Source organism: Notamacropus eugenii, chromosome 1 (assembly GCF_028372415.1).
Source record: "Notamacropus eugenii isolate mMacEug1 chromosome 1, mMacEug1.pri_v2, whole genome shotgun sequence".
NCBI classification, from domain to species: Eukaryota; Metazoa; Chordata; class Mammalia; order Diprotodontia; family Macropodidae; genus Notamacropus; species Notamacropus eugenii.
The window spans coordinates 668,651,479-668,674,846 of record NC_092872.1 but is presented as its reverse complement, the minus strand read 5'-3'; the positions used below and the strand labels follow the sequence as shown (position 1 = coordinate 668,674,846).

Sequence of the window (23,368 nt, the reverse complement as noted above, 5' to 3'; positions counted from 1 at the left end):
AATGTTGAGATCCATCTTCTTTAAATGGATGGTCAGTGAATGGACCAAATTCATTTTAAAGTTAATGCAATTTTTACAAGATAGAATATGACTTATATAGCATAACAATGACTTGTTTTCCAAGGAGAAATATTTTACTGACTTATCTCTATGGTACCCTTTTGTTATGTGTTTACATAGAGATGCATTGTCTTCTCTTTTCATTATGTGCAAATAGAACTTAAATTTCAAGATTATCCTCAAACTTCCATATTTTTATATGTACTTTAGGAACACCCATGCAATCCTCCTTAAAAGTAGAACCTATAAGCCAGTAGCCTTACATGTTTTGATGACTCCAGACAAGTCACTTCATCTCAGTTTCTTCCTTTATAAAGTGAGGATAATCCCTACCAACCTTACAGGGTTATTGTGAAGAAAGAACTTTTTAAGCCTAAAAACATTCTAACAATATGAGCTGTTATTATTACTCAGGGATAGCCGTTCCCCACAGACCTCCCTCCCCCAGCATTGCCCTTCTATAACCATCCTATTTTCCATAGCCTTTTCTCTTTCTTTCCTCCTAGTAATTTCATGATTTCTGGGAAAGCTGTCTCACCCTTCACCTCATCCAACTCTACCATACCAGAAATCTCAAGCAAACATTCCCCTTAATCTTTCCATCACCACCACCACCGCAAATGCACACCAAAGAGAAAAACAGGCACCACTGCTTACATGTCTTATACCCACTCTACTTTTTTTAATTAAATTTTGTTTTCTTCAATTACAAGTATTTCTTTTCTTTCCCTCCCACTTCCAACACAAACACATATTGAGGCAAAAAGAAAAAAAGAAAAGAAAAAGAAAAAATCCATTTAACAAATATCTCCTTTTTTCTCTCTTTTCAACTAACCACTATTTGTGTGTGTGTGTGTTGCGGGGAGGGAGAGAGAAGGGAATTGTTGGGGTTTTTTTCTTTAATAAATTCCTCCCTTCCTCTTTTTTCTTTTTTGAAACAAAAACTACTTCTATCTAACAAAGGCTCTTTTCAACATCTATCTTCAGTACACCAGGATTTCCAATTGATTAAATTAAAGGATCTTCAAACTACTTGGCACCTATCGCAAAGGAGAGAGGAAAGACAGGTGCTGGAGCTTACCCCTCCTTCTAGCCAGCTGTCTCTCTGCCTTCCTCCTTCCTCACACCCTCATCTCCCTCTCTCTTCTTTTGATCTAGGGGCTGTAGGCCTGTCAGTACAACTGTAACTGGCAGTGATCCCTCATAACCACCACTGGGTACAAGAGATCTGATCATTTATTCTGTGCCTCTTGGCCATGCTTTCTTTCACTTCTAGTTGTTTCTGAAGTGTGAAAATTTGGAACTGCTCACACTTGTACATTTTCCACATTTCCAGAGGAAAATGTAGGGCTTTGGGAAAAAATCATAACAGTGCAAAACATGTCATTGGACATGACCCTTTTGTCCAGTATTCCCAGATCTAGTGACCATGCCAGAACAACTATTCCTATCTTTTCTATTAGCACAAAATTGTCATTGGGGGTTTGACAAGTCTGTAGAACAGCAGTTTTGTGATTAGGGCAGAAGTTTTGTGTGTTTTGTTTTGGGTTTTTTTTTTTTTTAATTTTGCTTCCCTCGTAAAGTGTTTGTATGTTAAAGCCAGTTCAAACAAGATCATGAGAAGTGATTGTTAAATTTTCAGTGTGCACATTCATGTCTTGAAAATCAGCAAATGCTACAAATCAGGACCTGATTTATTGCTTTGTTGATTGTTTAGACTTGAGAAAATGTTAATAATTCATATTAAACTTAAAAGTGTACCATATGTACATTTTTCCATAGAGATACTTGTTAAACACTTACCAGTACATCATTGTATTTAGCTATGAAGTAATGGGGCAAATTTTTAAACACAAATACCATGGTTTATTCATTCAAATACATCAGTATTGAATGAATTTTTTATATAATATATAATTGCATTAATATGTAACAATTATGATATAATATATAAATATATTTTTCATATATAAAATATCAAATATCATATGATATGTAAATAATATATGAAATATATGATATATAAATATATAAAATTTAAAAATTATATAATATAATATGTGATATATTATATAAGTATGTTATATAATATATAAGTATATTAGGTAATCTACTATATAAAATATATTATGCTGTAGTATACAATTGTTATATTACATATTATATATTTTACATACATAATTATAATATATTAATATATAGTAATGAATACATTATTCATTTAATACATTAATTCAAAAACATCAGCTTGGGAGAGCATACAGTTGTTTTCAGCCATGCAGCACTTTTTCAGAAACAAGTTTAAGGTTCCATTTTTGGAATTGTTTTCTGAAATTGCGGGATCTTTCTCTGAATACTGTCACTGGTGATGAAAACTTTACCTTCTGAGTATGTCTGGTTCTAGAAAACAATCATGTTTGGAATTCAGTCTTGTGAGAAAGGTAGGTGATTCCACATTTACTTTTCAACTAATATTCATAATGCTCTTTCTAAAACCATCAATTAGCAAGTATTTACTGAGTGCCTCCTACATGCCTAACTCTGTAATAGACACTAGGGATATAAATTACAGAAATGAAATGTCTCAGTCATCAAGTAACATACATTCTATTAGAGATTACAACAAGTGTGCAGAGAGTTATATACAAAATGAAAAATGGGCAGTTTTGTAGGAAAGGTACTAGCAGCTGGGGGGGTGGAAGGAGTAAGATGAGGAAAGGTTTCCTGTAGATGGGGATATTTGAGTTCTATTGTGAAGGAAACCAGGGATCCTACAAGACTGCAGTAAGAATACATCCCAGGCATCAAGGACAGCCTGCATAAAGGCACAGAAAATGTCATGTGTGAAGAATAATGAGATCAGTTTAGATAGACCACTGAGTGTATGAACGAAACTAATGTATACCAAATGCGGAAATACAGGCTGGAAGCAGGGAGTGAAAGGCTGAAAATGCCAAACAGACATTCAAGCAGGTGCTATGCTGAGTGGTCAAGCTGGGGCACATCATTCAGAGTAAAAATGAAATGTGACAACAGACTGGAGACTCATTTCCTTAAGTGAAAATGGCCACTTGGATCTAAAGAAAGTTCGAGAAGAGGTTAAATATTGTCAGAATTGTTTAAACTGAGAAGGAAAAGGGGAATTTATCCTGGAAGTTGTGTACCCTAAGATGGCATTCGCTTTTGTGACACCATATCATAGTGTTGGTTCATATTGAACCTACAATCAACTAAAAACAAACAGATTTTCTACAGATAAACTTCCAACTGTGTCTCCCACATTTTTACTTGTGAAAGTTGTTTTTTGAACTTAGCTAAAATCTTTACATTTATTTCTATGAAATTTCATCTTATAAAGTTCATTCCAATGATTTTAGCCTGTCAGGTTCTCTTTGGATCCTGATTCTGTCAACCACAGGGACAGATATTATCTATCCCTGAAAGCTTTATGCCATCTATAAATTTTCTGTGACTATTATCTTTGACTTTATCCAAGTTATAGATAAAAATTTCAACCAGCATAGGGTTGGGCATCTGTAGCACCAATGTGGTATTCACAGTCATGAATTTGCTGGCAGAGTTCTGAATAGCAAAATACAACAGACTCTTCACATGGAAGACAGAGCCAAATTATTCAAACACCAGAAAGCCAAGTCCATCATAGTAACAAAAATCTATACACAGTAACAATGCTGAAGGCAATACCAGCCCCAAGCCTTCCCTCTGTTGGTCTTCCCACAAACAGGCTCCCTTAAACAAATCACAAACAGGCTCTCTCACCACTCACAACCAACTGCTTGCTTCCTCTGTCCTTCCCAACTCTGACTAGTCTAACTTCCTCTCAGCTCTGCTCTAGCTCCACCTTTTCCTCTTCTACCCTTCCTGCTCCACACATTCATTAAGCTCCTCCCACCACAGCCTTCATGTGATCTTGTAACTTAGGCTTCCACAAGACTTAAGTGGGTCACACAGGCTTATTAATGTATGGGAAAGATCTTCCCATTCCATTAAAAATACATCAATTTCATTAAAAATACATTAACAATACAGCATCTAAGTAGGGGAAGATTCAGGAAACCTCTGCTGATAAGTGGTGCCAGGCTCAGCTGTGTTGCCAAGATGCAGCCCTGGGTGAGAAGGAACTGGCAAATACCTGATGAGGGCAGAGGCAATGGGGTGGGATGCTGCTGGCTGTGGGTGCTTACAAGAGGGGAGAACTGAAGGAGGATCTGAAGCAAAAGACACCATCCCCCATTTACCAGAACCGGAGGTTATTAGAATGGCTATTACATTATATATTATGTTATATCATATCATATCATATCATATCATATCATATCATATCATATTGTATTATATTGCATTATGCTGTTATATGTTATGTTATGTTACGTTATGTTATGTTATGTTGTGTTGTGTTGTGTTATATATTACTTTACATTATATTATATATGAATATACATTGGATAATATATATAATATATAATAATTAGAATAACAACTATAAATAACTTTTTTTTCCAAAAAGCAGGCAAAGAAGAAGGAACCCAACCATAGAAAATTAAAGTGGGAATAGAGAAGACAGGGGTTCATCTTCAGAGGAGGATATTGAAGCAAAAAAAAAGCCTCTCCTACCCCAAAGAGAAATGTTAAATGATCATGTGTCCAAAAAGAATTCACAGAAGAACTTTAAAAAGACCTCAAGCATCAAATGAGAAAGATTGAGTTCTTATTTTAAAAATAAGTACAATCTAAGAAAAACAAGAAGATCATGAAAAGAAAATCAACCAACTGGAAAAGGAGATCTAGAAACTTAAGGAAGAAAATGATGCCTTGAAAATTAGAATTGGGCAAGGGGAAGCCCACAAAGTTATAAGAGAACAAGAAACAATAAAACAAATATGAAGAATGAAAAAATAGAAGAGAAAGTGCAACATCTGATAAGAAAAATAACTAGTCTGGAGAACAGATCAAGAAAAGAAAACCTAAGAGTAATCAGACTACCAAAAAGCTACAATGAAAAAAAAGAATCTTGATATAATAATCCAAGAAATAATTAAAGAAAATTGTCCTGAAGTGTTAGAATAAGAAGGGAAAGTGGAGATAGAAAAAAATCTACCGATCACCACTGAAAGAATCCTATGTGGAAAACCTACAGGAATATCATAAGTAGATTCTGAAACCCCTAGCTCAAGGAGAAAATATTACAAATAACAGGAAAAAAATAATCTACAATTAAATCACATTAGACCTAGCAGTGGCTATATTAAAAGACTGCAGGAATACAATATATCAAGGAGCAAAAGAAATGGGGTTGTGACTGAAAATATCATACCCAGCAAAGCTAAGCATAATCCTAAATGAAAAAAAAATGGATAATCAATAAATTGCCAGACTTTCTGTATTTTGTTACAAAAAAGACCTGAAATCAATAAAAATTTTGATATACAAGATCCAAGAGAAATATAAGGTACACATCAAAAACTAATCAGAACGGCCTCAATAAGGACAGACTGTTTACTTTTTTACAAGGAAATGCAAATCGTATTTATAAGACTTATTAGTAATTGGGTAGTTCAAAAGAAAGATTGGTGTAGAGGTAAGTATGATGCAATACTAAAAAGTAAACTGTCGAGGAAAAGGTAAAAAGTAATTATCTTATACAAATGAGGTGCAAGAGGAAGAACTGATGCAAAGTAATTAGATGAGGGAGGAGAGCTAGTAGTTCTGGAACCCTACTCTCATTGGGAATGGATTAAAGAGAGAACAATACATGTATATTTAGAACAACATAGAAGTCTTCTAAGTTCAGAAAGAAATAAAAGTATAAGGGGATAGAGAGGGGGGAGACGATAAAGGAGGGATATTTGGGGGGAGGTTAAGCAATAAGAAGGCAAGGAAGTACATAGAAGTAAAGTAGAGAAGTCAGGAGGGATAGGAAATAGGAGATGCACAGAAACAAAATAATGGTCAGGAGTAGAAATTATTAGGGGAAAAAAGCAAGGGTAGTAATCCTGAGCTCAAAGCTAAAGCTAAAATAGATTTAATCAGAAGAGAAAAATAGAGAAACTATAGTACATGCCAGCCATATTAATCAATGTTGTCTTAGACTATTTAAAAAACTAGAGAGTATAAGGTTGGAATGTTTCTGTGGTATAGAAAATGATGAGTTGGTGAACTTAAAAACAAATATGGAAAGACTTGGACCTATGAAGGAAGATGTTATCCACCCTCAGAGAAACAGATGACAAACAAGTGTAGTAAGGGCTTACATAGATGCATGTGAAAGTACATGTCTATACATGCATATAATTATAGATATCTAAGTATATGTGTTTTTATAAGTGTGTGTATGTGCACATATGTATACATGTATTTGTGTGTATGTGTATGTAGATATGTGTGCGTTTAATTGTAGCTTTAGTGACATGGTGGAGGGGAGGCCAGGGAAGAAGAGGGAGAAAACAAAGCAAAAATTGCACAGAAGAGAATAAAAGAAAACTTACAAGGAAGCAAAGAAAAGATGGACAGATCAGAACACAAGGTGTAGTATTTATTATATAGGCTTTCTTGAAATGGAAATATATGAATGCATATTTTGAATCTTCGCATTCTGCTATGCACATGGCGATGCTCTTTTTTCTTTTCTTATTTTGTATTTAAATTACGTTTCTTTTTCTTTTCTTATTTATTTGTTGAAATAAATCATTTTTTTAAAAAATCTAGGTGAATATATTTACAGTTTTGCCTAAAATCTGTTAAAATAGTAAATGAAGTTGTTCTGTTACTATGCTGTGATTGACAGAATCACTAGACATTCCTTTAGTAATCTGGTCTAGAATTTTCCCAGAAATCAAAATTGAGCTCAACGCTAAAATTTGTAGCATCAATTCTCTTTCCATTTTTTTTGAAATTGGAACATCTGCCCTTCTCAAATCCTGTATTATTACTGGCAGTTATTCAATAATAACATTCCTAATTCTTTTAGTACCTGAGGGTAGAATTCATTTAGGGGAAGTAACTTGAATTAATCAAAGGTAGTTAGGTACTCCCTTGCTATTTCTTTATTAAGGTTGGGAATCAACTCCTAATTAGTTATTTTTGTTCCGTCCTGTCCAGTTTGAGAATATGGAACAATAGATAGAGAGTCAGCCTTGGAGGAAAACAGACCTGAGTTCAAGTCCCGTCTCTGACAAATCCTGCCTATCTTGCCCCTGGGTAACTTACCTAACCTCTCAGTGCTCTGGGCCAGTGGTGTCAAACTCAAATAGAAATGCCACTGAACCATACCGAAGGATTCCTGTGGTCCGCTTATTGACTTAGAAAATGGCAAATTAGCATTGTATATGTTGTACTGCACATTATTTTGTTCAACATCTCCCAATTGCAGTTTAATCTGATTTGACCTCCCTCAAGAGTTTTTATTCAGGGGGATTTGAGTCTGACACCTATAAAAAACTGGCAACAGTAAAAAGTTTCTGAACATGTAATGACCAAAAATTCATTAAAAATCAAATGTGTAATGAACCTAACATGCTTCTGGTAGTGTTTGCCCATGCTGCATCTTGCAACTTCACTGCAGCCTTAGTTATGAATGACAACAACAGTTATGAACACATAATAATTTGCTGAGTTATCAAGTTATACAGGTTTAAAACTTGAATTTCCTGAAAAATCATTAAATGAATTTTGGCTTGGGATTAGGATGGAATTTCCAACAATTTCTGAAATAGCCCTCAATATACTTCTGCCATTTTGTACTACATATTTATGTAAGTTGCATTCTCAACATTGACAATTATAAAATCAAAATATCAATAAACTCTGAAAAACATTAAAGATGCTCTATGTCCTACAGTATCAAATATTCTGCCATGATTATAAAAATAAATATAAATAAATACATTAAAATAAATATATAAATTATATATATAAATAAATAAGCGCATCCCTCTCATTAGTGTGCAAAAATTTGCTTTCCTCTTTACTAAATAGTAAAATTATATGTATACCAAAGAACTGTTTTAAAATAAATTTCATTATCTTTTATTATCAGTAAATGTTTGATTGGTATACCTTTTTTATATATCTATATACCCAGGGTCATGTAAAAATTTTTTGGGTGAAAAAGTGTTGCAAGTAGAAAGAGTTTAAGAAGTCCTGCTCTAGACAACTATCTAAATCCATATGTTGCAGGAAAAGTACCAACTTCCTTTCATTGAAGATGTTGCTCCCCAAGTGTTCTTTAAGGTAAAGAAATCACAGGACCAGTCCTTATCTCTACACCTACCCTTTCCAGGCGAAAGGTCAGTCTCTTTGGTTGAGAAGATAGAAGCAAAATAACAGATGACTGACTGTATATACCTTCTCTCTGTCATCAGTTATTGATGTACTAATGGATTAGTTTGATGGATAGTTTCTCCAATTACATACTATAATCTGAACAATGTGCATTTTTCATCCACTTTGTTTTTCCTATCTGAATTGGTAGACTAATTTTTGAGGGATCCCTTGAATATTATTAAGTATGCCCTCTATTGTTCAAGAAATAAAACATTCAAACCACTCCATGTGAAAGATACAACCTTTCTTTGGTCTTCTTCCACCAATTCAGCTTTAAAACAACAATAACACTTTGTGTTGTCCTTTCCCAACCTCCTCAATCTGAACTCATTCTAATTTTTAGCTCTTCTGACAGAGTCACAACACTATTCCACGTTTTGTATTAATTTCCTGTTATCTTCCTAGCTTCTATCTTCTCTAGGTTGGTGAATTAGCTCTCTATTCACATCAGCCTCTTCAGACAACTCTTATTTCTTCCTCATCAGAACTGTTTTCCTTTCTGTTAAGAATTTCATTTCTGAGTTGTTCATTGTGTTCTGAGTTCATTGTGAGTCTATTGTGCTGTCTTGTCCTGACTTCCTTGTAGAATTTTAAAAGCTTAGAGATTTGCTTTGCCAAAATTAAGACTTCACATCAGACTATGTTCAGCTTTTTTTCTCTATCGCTAACTCTAAGATAGAGTGGTCACTTCCCCATAAGGTTACCATGACTCCCATCCCAGAAACAAGTTTGGCTTGTTTGTTCTCCATATTACTAAAACAGATACAGAACAGATTTTTTTCTCTATAGTTTTATAGAAAACATTGTAACAAAAGAAAGCAGATGTCTGCATAATCAAAGTCCCCCTTCACTATTGCTCTATACATTGCCTTTGCATCATGTTCATTATTTATTTCCCATATAGTCTATTTTTCCGTGCAGGTGGTTTGTGATACCTTTCAAAGACAAAACAGTTCTGTTTCTCTTCACCAAATATTCTCCTCCATACTTCATAACCCTCTAGTTTTTATATTTTTATTTTCTCACGTGACTATATTTAATTTGGATACAGTGCTACACCCCCACTGCCCTTTTACCTTATATTGTTTCTTTTGAAAAATGCATACTCATCCTGAGCCATGTTCCATTCCTGACTTCCATTCCACCAAATCTTTGTAATATTTTTGAAGTCAAATTTTCATACTTGTACTTGGATCTCTAATTCAAAAAGCAACTCAAAAAAATAAGGCACAAACAAAATCAAAACTGTCTTTCTGGGCATCCTTTCAAATGGTAAAATCTGCAAATACTTTCCTGGACCCATAATCAGGTATTTTGTTTCTATAATAATAGAAGGTGTACTTAAGGAAATCAAGGTAACCCAAAAAAGATTAGGCTAAGGGTAGTCTGCCATGACAAATGGGAAAAACAAAGTGGATGAAAAGTGAATATTGCTCAGATTGTGGAATGTAACTGGGTGAGCTGTCCGTTGACTTAATCCATCAATTCATCTTTCTAGGACAGATGCTGAAGATGTCAGATGAGATAGGCCCATATTTGAATAGGGAGAGAAAATTGGGCTGTATTACATTTGGAGAACTGTGCAAAATTTGAGCTCAAGCTACCAAAAAAAAAATCTTAGATCTCCTAAGTAATAGTGAATCATGGAACAGTGCCATTTCAAAAGAATCAAAATTTAAAATGACAAAAGGAGCAATGGAAAAATGCATGATGTTTATAAGTAGTCTGCAGCATTTATCCATCAAAACACCAAAGTGTCTGTTCTGGGGCTTTGGGATAGCTGGATTCAATCTGTTCTCATTTCTCCCTAATGCCCAGAATATTGTTTGCTCTCTAACTTCAACTATACTTCCCACCCCCAATTTTTTTTTAAGTTTGTGAATATTTTCTTCAGAAAGATGTTTTAAATATGTTTAAAAGATTGTGTGAATATGATACCATCACTTGAATTCATTACTGTGACCTCCTGTCCCTTAAAGAGGTAAATAAAACACATCCTGGGATAGCAACACTTTGAAAAAGCTTACATAGCAAATTTTTCAAATGAGCAACCTGTGCCTATAAAAGTCCTTTAGAAGGCAGTTACAACAAGCTGTATTCAAGGTCAATCTGCATAATGTCGCTAGCAAAACATACAGCCTATATTGTTCTAATCAAGTTGGCACTAATTGAAAATAGATTTTCTTGTGGGCCAAAGAAGATCGTAAATGTACTATGAAAAATAATGTTCTTTCTGTGCTCTCATTTTACTACTTAGAAATAGCATGTTTATGGAAGATGCTAATTTAGAGGGGAAAAGAGATGTATTTGAATCTTAGAAATGTTAGGGTGAGACTTTATTACTGCATTTCTAACTTTAGTGGGATTATTTGGTGCCAAAAAAATGTTCCCTTCATAGTTCATACCATCAAAGCCCACATTAGTTTCCTGAGGCCCACAGAGGACTGGAAATTCAAGGAAATTTTTACAAAAGGGTCATCATGAAAAAGAGAAATATGTTGGACTAAATTGCTATGAGAAAATATATTGCACTATGTGAGAACTTCTGTTTGACAGATTCTGGCTGAGAAATTACAAAGGTATATAATGCTATTTCTTAAGTACTCACTTTCTTCAAATTAGCTGTTGGCTCATGCGCTCCCTTAAAAATTCCATTGCTTTGAGGTCTGCTTTCTGAACAGACTGAAAAATAGTCTGGATTTGACACTGCCTTAAAGAATGTCCATCACAGCTGCCTTCTCATTTAATGGAAATAATTTGAGACAATTTTCTTGTTGACTTTTTTGCAGAAGTAGAAGTGTAAGAGCACAAGGATGGGAAGGAAAGAATCTGGGAGCTTGAGAAATATCTAGATCACAATGATCCAGCATCAGCAAGGTGACACCAATCTGTGCCATAAAGATAAAAGAGTGTTGTTATAACAACAACGCTTCAAAGTTTGTAAAGCACTTGACAAATGTTATGGCATTTTATTCACACAGCAGCCCTGGGAGATATGTCAGTCTGTCAGTAAATATTTTTAAGTGTCTGTTATATGCCAGGCACTGTGCTAAGCTCTAGGGATACAGAAAAAAAAAGGTAAAAGACAATCCCTGCAATTGAACTCACAATCTAATGAAGGAGATGATATGCAAACAAATTTGTACAAACAAGCTATGTATAAGATCATTGGAAATAATCAACAGAGGGAAAGCACTAAAATTATGAACAATCAGAAAAAGCTTCCTGTAGAAACTGGAATTTCAACTTGGACTAGGAGGAAGCTAGGGAAGTCAGAAAACAAAGATGAAGAAGAAGAGTATCCCAAGCATGAAGGACAACCAGTAAAAATGCTCAGATTCAGAAGATGGAGTCTTACCTAAGGAATGAAAGGAAGCCAGTGTCAGCTGATTGAAGAGTATACGGAAAAGTATAATGTGTGAAAAGAAAGGGAGAAAGCAGGGAGAAGAAGAGTTGTTCAGGCTATGAAAGGCTTTGATGTCAAATAGCAAATTTTATATCTGATTTTGGAAGTGGTAGAGAGTTACTTGAGTTTCTTAGATGCTATTTTTTTCTCCATTCTACAGATGAGGAAACTGAGTCAAGAACTTAAAATATCAAATAAACCTTTAAGTGATATATAAATGTGAATCATTATTACCCTTTGAAAGGTATGTAGAATTTGGAACTAATTTATAGCTAATCCACCAAGAACAAATGAAAAATCCTTCACACAGAACAGAAGCACAGTTTGAGAGACTGCTTATATTTTCTACATTTCATGTTACTTTGAACATAGCAGGTGTTAAAATTGATTAAACTCAACTGGCAACATTTATTGACTTAGTTACCCACATAGTTTCACTATCAGATCTTGGGGAAATGTATATTTTTTTGCCTTTGGCAACTATTACTTTTTTGTGATTTCATAATTAAAATGTATCACAGCTGTTGCTGTGGGAAAGTATTTAGCCTTAAACACTATATATTTCAATTGGTTGCACATCTGGTGGAAGTAAAATAAAGTCATCAGAATATGTAACTATAATCATTTGGTCTTTTTTATGTATTAAACTATAGTTCTCCCAGAAGCATGATCTATGATGTTTTTTTTTTATCAAAGTAATTTATTTGCTGCGTAAGGCCTCACCTGACAGTGAAGACCCTCTACAATGTAGTGTCAGGGTCCTTGGAAAGTTTCTAATCTTATCTCACACAATTCTTCTCTACGTACACAAATTGTGGTCAAATTGGACCACCTTCTGGTGTCTGGAAATGCCTTGTGCTCTCTTTTGAGTGTGTAAAACATTCCAAAAATGTTAAATAATAAATGTGCTATTTATTGTTAAATGTGTTGTTGTTGTTGAGTCATTTCAGCCATGACCAACTCTATGCTGACCCCATTTGGATTTTTCTTGGCAAAGATACTGGAGTGCTTTGCCATTTCCTTCTCCAGCTTATTTGACAGATGAGGAAACTAAGACAAACAGGGTTAAATGACTTGCCCGGAGTCACACTGGTAGTAAGTGTCTGAAGCCAGATTTGAACTCAGCAAGCTGCGTCTTCCTAACTTCAGGTCCGGCACTCTACCCACTGTCCCACCTCACTGCCCATTGTAAATGCATGTTATGATTATCTCCCAAATTTTGCTGCCCTCTATCCTTAAAATATTCCCCTTCCCTACCTCTATTAAGTGGATTCATAACTGTGCTTTAAAGGCCAACTCAAATGGTCTCCATAAAATCTTCTCCAGTTTTTCCTTAATGGCCTTCTGCATTTTAACTTTTGTTGTAAAATTCATCACATAATGCTATTTTTTATCATTATCTGGGTATGTGTCTTACCCACAGCTGCAGGCAGCTGGTGGTAAAGTAGACTGGACCTAGAGTCAGGGAGACCTGAATTCAAATCCAGCCTCACACACTGCCTTTCTATGAGACTCTGAGAAAGTCACTTAACCTCTGTTTGTCTCAGTTTCTTCAGCTATAAAATGGAAATAATAATAGCACCTGCCTCCCAAGGCTGTTGTGAGAATTAAATGAGGTGGTATTTGTTTTTTTTTTTTTTCAAAAGTGTTTAGCACAGTGTCTAGCACATAGTAGGTATCATATACATGCTTATTCCCTTACCCCCATGATAGATTACCTACACACTCTATAAAGGCAAGGGTTCTGTCTTATTCAATCTTTTCATCTGTCCTGAACCTAACGAAGTGCTCAACATAGAGTAGGTGCTTAAAAGATGTTGATAAAATTTCATATACTGTTAGACCCAGTTGACATGTTTACTGGTTTTGTTGAAGGGATTTTCGCTTTTTCTTTTTTATCTGTTACTACAAGTGTGTGTTCATCCTTTGTTGCTGAAGACCATGCCATCAGAGAAATAAGGACATGACTTGCACTTGACTTTGTTTTGAGAGGGAGGGCTGTGCAGGTCACCAGCCTCACTTCTCCTCCAGAGCCATCTGAATCCAGTGACCAGATATTCATCAGGATGACTGGAGATGACCCAGGATGAGACAATTGGGGTTAAGTGACTTGCCCAAGGTCACACAGCTAGTGAATGTCAAGTATCTGAGGTGAGATTTGAACTCAGGTCCTCCTGACTCCTACACTGGTTCTCTATCCACTGCACCACCTAGCTGCCCTGTTATTACAAGTGGAAGGGAAGAGAATGAGCCTTTAAGTTACCTATGTGCCAGGCATTGTGTTAAGTGCTTAACAACGATTATTTCATTTGATCCCCATAGCAACCTTGTGAGGTCAATGCTACAATCTATTTTGCAGCTGGGGAAACTGAGGCAGACAGAAGGTAAGTGACATCCAGGGTAACAAACTAGGAAGTCTCTGAGGCTTGCTGACTGGCTTCAATAATGGGGGAGGTCTAAATTTTTAAAGGAAGGTGATATAAAGTCAAAGATATCAACAAAAATGTTATGTTTCTTGAATTAAATTAACTAAATTTAGGGATCAAATAGGAATGTTTCTGAGCTACTAGTTTCGGTTGCAGTTTGAACGGAACTGGGCAAATCAACATCAGATTTAGGAGGAGCCTTGAACCTTATCCTATCATCGATTAATGATAATATGGCACCCGAAATCCTCCCGCTTATCACCTCATCCAGCAAAGTCCCAAGACTTATCTCATTGGCACCTTCTCTCTCTCCTCTTGTCCTCTGGACAGCTGGCTTTCCCATCTCTCCTTCCTTCCTTCAAGAAAAGAGCCCAGGATCTTCCTCTAGGGATTTTTAAGAGTTAGAGAAAAATACAGAGATTAAAATAAACAAAGGTCAGTACTTACCTCTGAACAATCAGTTCTGATATCACATGCAGATATAAAGGAACTGCTTTAATCTTTCATAATTCCTCCTTTCTTGTCTATCTGAATATCTTATTCAAGATCTTGTCTACAGATTCATCCCCACTGATTTCTCTCTTTCTTCTTCCTTTTTTTTCCTGGTGGCTATGGCAAAAATTTATTTCATACCATGTAAAAACCATGGCCCTCACCCCTGCATGGCTTAAAAAAATGATACAAGGAACAACATGTGAATCCCACATCCCTGCTTATCTGCACCACGTAGCATAAAAAGACACATGGGCAGAGGAGGAGGACCCAAGGTTGAAAAAGTCTGTGTGTCCTGAGGTCAACCAACACTGATGGCCTGAGTTAGGAAAGTCCCATGGCAAAAAAAGGAAAGAACCCCCTTTGTCCCTCAGGGAAGGTCCCAGACTCTCTTATTTCCATTTTTAATATCTCTGTCTAGTTCACTTCTCCATAATCTGTTTCATTTTTATCTTTTTGTTCCCCATGTCCTAGCACAGTGTCTTGAACATAGTATGCATTTAATAACTGCTTATCAATTGATTGGTTGAAAATTTCAACACTGGGGCTCCATATCAAGTCTTTACCTTGCTTTAGGTCATTTTCCTAAGGTCATATTTCTTCCAAGGTCATATTTTCTTACTTTCTTCCAAAATGCCAATCAATTCAAATGAGATAATATTTGTAAAACACTTAGTACAATATCTAGCACATAGTAGGTGCTTAACAAATGCTTGTTTTCATCCCCCATTTCATCCAATTGAAAGAGTTCCAGACAATTCAGAGTAAATGTTTAGTTTAAAGGTCTTAGCTAAAGCATTGTAAGGATGTAAACAGAGAGGTATAGCTTCAAAGAAAACCGGTGAGTGATAAGAGAACTTTCAAACAATCCAGCTGAAAAAAGAAAAATTCACAAAATAATTGCCAAGGAACCTATGGGAAGATGAAGAGTGGTCGACCAAAACAGAAAAGCTAGAGACTTGGTTACATCCTTAATTCAGAATGATGAAAAATTAGAGATTAATTCCCTTTATACTTGAATATGGAGTCAAAACTGTTAGGAGTTTTGTAAATGTCTTTTGCTTGTTTCTTATATTTCTTTAGTAGAAAATACAGTAAAAGGAGTGTATGATACAATAACAAGGAGTCCCAGGTCCTTAATAGTGTGCAACTAACTTAAGGACCCTGTCCAATAGCCAGAGGACATTTTTATGGAAGAATTTGTCAGTCTCCCATACTTCTCTTGTCAACTATAAAGAAAAACATGAGCTAGACTGACAGCCTCAAAGTGCAGTCTGTGGGCCCTTGGGGATCTTCAACACCCTTTCAAGGGAGCTATGAGGTCAAAAATTATTTCCATAATAATACTGACGCTATTTGTCATTTGTAATACCCCTCCCCTTTCTAACTACATTATCTTATGTGGCCAGATTTTTTTTCAAATACCTCTAACAAAACCACAGATCTCAACAAACTGAATGCAGAGTCTGATATGAGAATCCAACTATCTTTCTTAAGTCTGATAATGAAGACCTTTGCAAAAACTTGTCATTTCTTATTTTTGTTTTGAAAAATAGTGTTATTTTAATAAGAATATAATAGCTATATTCATATGTAATCAGTTTATTTTTAAATGAATACTTTTTTTATTTTTTCATTTTTAACATAGTAAATATAAAGAGATATAATTAACTTAAAATCTCTTTGAGGTTCTCAATAATTTTTAAGCTAAAAAGATGAAAAAAAATTGAGAACTGCTGGGCTAGATAATGGTACAATTAATTGATAGAGAAATAGGTGAGTTACTGGACCAACAGAAATGTCATTAGTTGCTAAGTGCCAACAGGGAAGGAGGACCATTGGGTTGTCCAAAGGATGTCTGCCTTATGCTAATCTGGCTAATAGTTTTATCGAGGACTTGGATAAAGGTTTAGATGACATATCAAATTCACAAATGACATGAAGTTGTGGGGGATAGCTAACATAATGGATAACCAAACCAAGATCCAAAAGATCCAAGATCTCTAAAAGAGATTAGAACATTGGGACAAATCTAAGGTGAAATGTGATAAGAGTAAATGTAAAGTCTCACACTTGATTTCAAATAATAGCTTCACAAGTTTTTAACAGAATAACAAATGACATGAACAGTAAATCACAAAAATAATCATAGGACATAGAACTCTAAAATCTTTTGTCAGATAAAATATCTAGCCTTATATTTAATCCATAAATGTTATATTTCAAATTGTAAATACAGATTAGGAAACTTGATAAAATACATAACACAAATGGCCTGCTTATTGAATATATTGTCATTTTAAAGATTAAAGTGGAATAATCCATGTACCTCTGTTTTCCTTTTTGAAAATAACCTGTTTCCCTTTCACTTAAGGCTCTTACTTCCCGATACTGTCTAGAGATGAATATCTCAGATACAGTTGACATTTATAGAACTTTCTAAAGTGTACAAAGTGCTTTCCATACATTAATTCATTTGATCACCTCAATAGCCCTAGAAGTAAATAGTTTAAATATCATAATCTCCATTTACTAGGAAACTGAGGTCAAAAGTGAAGTGACTTTCCAAAATCAGAGACTCAAGCACCATTTTAGGAAGTACCAGAAACCACACTTGAACTCAATGTTTTCTAAGTAAAAACCCATTGTTCTCTCCATTACATCACAAGGATCTCCATGGCAGTTAAAATTCAGATATGATAGGCAAACATGGAGCCAGTGAATATGAGTTCTGATCAAAGCTCTTCTGGGTTGACAAGGAACTACTGGAGTTCAAGAAATTGTTATCATTTGTTTCAGCTTCCCTATGTGAAATTGTCACACAGGGTGTTTTTTTTTCTTTTTTTCAATGAATGGAGTTGAAAGAGTGAGAAAACAAATGTTGTTGATTAAGCCCCAAATCATTTCTGTTTGGCTTTGAGTGCAGCAAAAATGACAGCAAGAAAAAGGAAATCCTTTTTAAGGTTAGGCTCTTCTGATCCAATCCTACTTGGAAGAGGACTGGAATCTAGTTAGGCATGAAAGTGAGGAGGTCACAGATAGGAAAAAACTGTGAGCTGGGTTAAAGAGTTGACTACAGTTGCAAAATGAAGGGGGGAGGTATGGGAGAAGAGTGGTAAAACGTGTTTGTGTGTGTGTGTGTGTGTGTGTATGTGTGTATGTGTGTGATATACAGAATAAATCTTGAGGCATGATGCTTTTAAATGGTAGGACCTAGAATCAAAATCCCTGAGTTGCTAGTTCAGCTCCAACATTTACTAGATACATGCCTGAGCAACTCACTAAATTTTTATGAACATCAGCTTATACATGGGGAAGTAACCATACTTACACAACTTACCTCCTAGGGTTTTTATGAGGAAAGCACTTTGTAAAACCACTACATACCTATTAGCCACTAATATTGTCAGTTGGACATGTACTTTAAGGTTTTTTCTTTAGGGCAAGAAGAATGTCCCAGTGTCACAAGCTCTAAAAGGCTGGCAATCTAGACTTTTCATCTTCTTCATGGCCTAGCAGAGTGTTCTGTAGATGGTAGATGCTTGACAGGTTTTTTAAATGCATTATTTTCTGCTTAGGCTAGTGTCAAGCTTTGTGTGAAATATGGATCACAGAATCAGGCTTATAGCTTTTGGTCATAAAAGAGAACAAAGATAACTGACCCAAAGGTGAAGATCAAATCCATAACCTTGCTGCTTTTTTAAACTTCTTTTTAAAAAATATTTTATTTTGTTCCAATTACATTTAAAAACAGTAATTGACATTCTTTTTGAAAATTTTGAATTCCAAATTCATTCTTTCTCTTACTCCTATCCTCTCCTCCCTGAGAAGGTAAGCAATTTGATATAGGTTATACACATGCATTCATGCAAAACATATTTCAGTATTAGTCATGTTGTAATAGGAAACACAGACAGCCCCAGAAAAACACACAAAAAATGAACTTAAAAAAAAGAATGTTTTGAAATGTATTTAGACTCTTACTTCTTACTCTGGAAGTAGAGAGCATTTTTCATATTAAGCCTTTCAGAACAATCTAGGATCTTTATATTGCTGAGAATATCTAAACAATCCACAGTTGATCATCATATAGCACTGCTTTTACTGTGTACAATGTTCTCTTGGTTTTGCTCACTTTCCTTTTCATCAGTTCATATAAGTCTTTCCAGATTTTTCTGAAAGCATCCTGCTCATCATTTCTTATAGCATAATAGTATTCAGACATAATAATATGCCACAACTTATTCAGTCATTCCCCAATTGATGAGCATCCTTTGAATTTCCCTTCTTTGCTACCACAAAAAAAGCTGCCATAAATATTTTGGTACATATAGCTATCATTTTCCTTTTTTATCTCTTTGGAATACAGAATTAGTAATGGCATTGCTGGGTAAAAGGGGATGCACAGGTTTATACCTCTTTGAATATGACAATTATCCCTTCCACATCATGGAGGTTAGGAGCCCAGTGCCCCCACAATTTGGAAAATCTGTGTAAAAATTTTTGGTCCTTTCATACCAGAAAAGTCTGATTTTTTTTTTCTTTTATAGGATGTTTACATTATTGTAAAATTGAGGTTAAGTATTTGATTATAACTATATGCAGTTCAATGTTGAGTAAAAATATTGTATGAAAAATAAATATAAAATAAAAATGAATTTTTAAAGAAATGAAATGGATTCGAGAATACCGAACATATTGCATGTATAACAAAAGACATTTTAAAAAATGACCTTTGAACCAGGTGCGGAGCGAAGATGGAAAAGTAGAAAGACGCACTTTCTCTAGCTCTCCCCGAAATGACTCTAAACAAATTCTAGAGATGTAGAAACCACAAGAAAGCAGAGTGAAAAAGATTTCCAGCCCAAGGGAGCCTGGAAGACCAACAGGAAAGGTCTATCACACAAGGTGAGGAGCGCAGCACAGCCTTGGCCCCATCACACAGCAGCTGCAGGTCCCAGATTCCTCATCTCACAAATGACAGCTTCAAAGGTCAGTGAGAGAGCTCTTTCACCTGAGTGAGAAGGGAATAGAGCAGTTTAGCCCTGGCCCCAGGCAGTGGCAGCTTCCATTGTTTGAGCACTGGCCTAAAGACTCTGGGGGAATTGAGTAGCTGATTTGAATCTCAGCACTGGGTGGTGGCCCTGGGGTGAAGAGGAGCACTGGCTGGCATGGTGGAGCTGGTGGAGGCTCTGGAGAGGGAATCCATCTCACAGACCAAAGTGCAGGCCAGGAGAGCAGCAAATTCCTCTCCCTTGATTGTGCCAACTTGGAGGAACTGAGAATTTACAGGTCCCCAGAGTATATCTCCACTTGATAAAGAACTCAAAAGTCAAGGAACTGGCTGGGAAAATGCCCCCAAAAGGGAAAAAGAATAAGATAATAGGAGGATACTTTCTTGGTGAACAGTTATTTTCTTTCATCCTTCCTGATGGTAAAAAAAAATAAAAATACGTACTATCAGAGGAAGCCATAAAAGTCAAGGCTTCTGCATCCAAAACCTCCAAAATAAATATGCAGTGGTCTCAGGCCATGGATGAGCTCAAAAAGGATTTTGAAAATCAGATAAGAGAGGTGGAGGAAAAATTGGGAAGAGAAATGAGAGCAATGCAAGAAAATCATGAAAAGCAGGTCAACACCTTGCTAAAGGAGACTCACAAAAATGCTGAAGAAAATAACACCTTTAAAAATAGGCTAACTCAATTAACAAAAGAGGTCCAAAAAACCAATGAGGAGAAGAATGCTTTAAAAAGCGGAATTAGCCAAATGGAAAAGGAGGTTCAAAAGCTCACTGAAGAAAATAGTTCTTTTAAAACTAGAAATGGAGCAGATGGGAGCTAATGGCTTTTTGAGAAACCAAGAAATTACAAAACAAAATGAAAAGAATGAAAAAATAGAAGACAATGTGAAATATCTCATTGGAAAAAACAACTGACCTGGAAAATAGATCCGGGAGAGACAATTTTAAAATTATAGGACAACCTGAAAGCCATGATGAAAAAAGAGCCTAGGCATCTTTCATGCAATTATCAAGGAAATCTGCCCTGATATTCTAGAAACAGAGGGCAAGATAAATATTGAAAGAATTAGCCAATTACCTCCTGAAAGAGATCCAAAAAGAAACTCCTAGGAATACTGTAGGCAAATTCCAGAGTTCCCAGGTCAAGGAGAAAATATTGCAAGCAGCAAGAAACAATTTTAACGTTGTGGAAATACAATCAGGATAACACGAGACTTAGCAGCCACTACATTATGGGATCAAAGGGCTTGGAATATGATATTTCAGAGGTCAAAGGATTAAAACCAAGAATCATCTACCCAGCAAAACTGAATATTATACTTCAGGGGGAAAAGTGGTCATTCAATGAAATAGCGGACTTTCAAGTATTCTTGATGGAAAGACTAGAGCGAATAGAAAATTTGACTTTCAAACACAAAACTCAAGAGAAGCATGAAAAGGTAAACAGGAAAGAGAAATCATAAAAGACCTACTAAAGTTGAACTGTTTATATTCCTACATGGAAAGATACTATTTGTAACTCGTGAGACTCTTCTCAGGGTAGATAGACAGTGCACAGGGTGAGTTGAATAGGAAGGGATGATAACTAAAAAAATAAAATTAAGGGGTAAGAGAGGAATATATTGGGAGGAGAAAGGGAGGAATAGAATGGGGCAAATTATCTCATATAAAACAAGCAAGAAAAAGCTTTTTCAATGGAGGGGAAGAGGGAGCAGGTAAGAGGGGAAAAGTGAACCTTCCTCTCATCACATTTGGCTTAAGGAGGAATAACATGCACACTCAATTTGTTATGAAAATTGATGTTACACTACAGGAAAGTAGGAGAGAAGGGGATAAGAAAGTTGTGGGATTATGATAGAAGGGATGGCAAATGGGAGAAGGGGGTAATTAGAAGTAAACACTTTGAGGAGGGACAGGGTCAAAAAAAGAGAGTAGAATAAATGAGTGGCAGGATAGGATGGAGGGAAATATAGTTAGTCTTTTGTGACAACTTTTATGGAAATCTTTTGCATAACTACACATGTATAATATGTATATCAAACTATTTGCCTTCTCAGTGGGGATGGGTGGGGAAGGAAGAAGGGACAGAAGGGTTGGAATTCAAAGTTTTAAAAATGAATGTTAAAAGCTTTTTTTTTTTTTTATTTGCAATTGGGAAATGAAAAATACAGGTAATGGGGCATAGAAATCTATCTTGCCCTGCAAGAAAATAGAGGAGATGGGGATAGCGGAAGGGATAGGTGTGAAAGAAGGGAGGGCAGATTGGTGGAGAAGGGGTAATCAGAATGTATGCTGTCTTGGGGTGGGTGGATGGGAGATATGGTGAGAAAATTTGGAACTCAAAATCTTGTGGAAATGAACATTGAAGACCAAAAAGAAATAAATTTTTTAAAAATTAAAATAAAGAAACTGGCAAGTTAAGAAAAAAGCTCTTTTTTTTCTTATGATCTCTAGTGTTTTTAATAGGTATTGTACTGTATGGGTATTGTATTGTATGGGTATTGTATTTTGTCAAGAGCTTTTTCTGCACATATTGAGATAATCATATTATTTTGCTTGTTTTATTATTAATATGGCCAGATGATAGTTTTCATAACATTGAACCTGCCCTATATTCTTGGTATAAATCTCACCTGGTCATAGTACATGATCTGGGGGATGTATTGCTGTAATCTCCTTGCTAGAGTTTTATTTAAAAATTTTTTTCATGAATATACATTAAGACAATTGGTTGATAGTTTTCTTTCTCTGTTTTCACTCTTCCTGGTTTGGGTATCAGCACTATATTTTTGTTAAAAATGGAAATTGGTAGGACTCCTTCTTTATCTATTTTTTTCCAAATTGTTTATATAGTATTGGAATTAATTTTCTTTAAATGTTCATAGAATTTCCTTGTGAATTCATCAGTCCTGGGGATTTTTTCTTAGGGAGTTCATTGATGGCTTGTACAATTTCTTTTTCTAATATGAGGCCACTTATTTTATTTCCTCTTCTGTAATCTGGGCAATTAATTTTGTAAACATTCATTTCACTTAGAGTGTCAGATGTATTAGCACATAATTAGGAAAAATAACTCCTAATTATTGTTAATTTTCTCTTCCTTTGTGGTAAATTCACTCCTCATTTTTGATACTGATAATTTGGTTTTCTTCTTTCTTTTTTTTAGTTAGGTTAATGGTTTTTTCTATTTTATTGGAACTTTCTTCATAAAATCAGTTTTTCATTTTATTTATTAGTTCAATGATTTTCTTACTTTAAACTTTATTAATCTCTTCTTTGATTTTCAGGATTTCCATGTTGATCTTTAATTGGGGATTTTTAATTTGTTCTTTCTCTAGCTTTTTTTTAGTTGTGCACCCAGTTAATTGATCTGCTCTTTCTCTATTTTATTGATATGTGTTTAGAGAAATAACTTTTCTCCTCAGTATCACTTTGGCTGTATCTCATAAGTTTTGGTATGTTGTCTCATTGGTGTCATTCTCTTTAAAGAAATTATTGATTGTTTCTATGATTTGTTCTTTGACCAGTTCATTCTTTAGGATTAGATTATTTACTTTCCAATTAATTTTTAAAGTCTTTCCAGGGAAAAGTCCTTTATTGAATGTAATTTTTATCATAACA

The 23,368-nt window shown here is 35.2% G+C and overlaps 1 long non-coding RNA gene across 1 annotated transcript in view; it reads right to left on the bottom strand.

Moving 5' to 3' along the window:
• Window positions 1-2,310: 2,310 nt before the first annotated feature.
• Window positions 2,311-23,368, bottom strand: part of LOC140521094 (uncharacterized) — a 37,868-nt gene continuing 16,810 nt past the window's right edge. The window contains exons 2-3 of the long non-coding RNA XR_011972790.1: window positions 14,536-14,619; window positions 2,311-2,460 (exon numbers count right to left, since the gene is read on the bottom strand). This is a non-coding gene — a long non-coding RNA (uncharacterized lncRNA). The remainder of the gene's footprint in view (window positions 2,461-14,535; window positions 14,620-23,368) is intronic.